Genomic DNA, 377 nt, shown 5'->3' with positions numbered 1-377 from the left:
TTAGCCAGATATGGCGTATATATAGGTATGTGTTCGATTTTCCTGTGATTGCCATTTTTTCATTTTTTCCCATTTCTTTCAAAATTACTACGTACTAAGGAACTATCACAGAGTAATGATTCATTTAGATGTTTATTTGTCGGAAAATGTGCCTTGATGGTTTGCCTAGCACGTGGCTGAATTTTTTTTTTCTGAAATGTAGTATATTAGAATGTTAGCAATTTTTCCGCGAGTGCCCCTTTTTATTTGTTTCGCATTTTTTTGCTTAGTCATGTTACCGTAAGGAATTGGCAAGTAGTGTCGCAAAACTTATATTTTTATAGTGTTGGAAAGTGTTTCTAGATGATCTGGCTACCCATGCCTATCTTTTTTTTAGC

This window comes from Palaemon carinicauda, chromosome 18 (genome assembly GCF_036898095.1).
Source record: "Palaemon carinicauda isolate YSFRI2023 chromosome 18, ASM3689809v2, whole genome shotgun sequence".
Taxonomy (NCBI): Eukaryota; Metazoa; Arthropoda; class Malacostraca; order Decapoda; family Palaemonidae; genus Palaemon; species Palaemon carinicauda.
Note: the sequence above shows the minus strand (reverse complement) of the source record.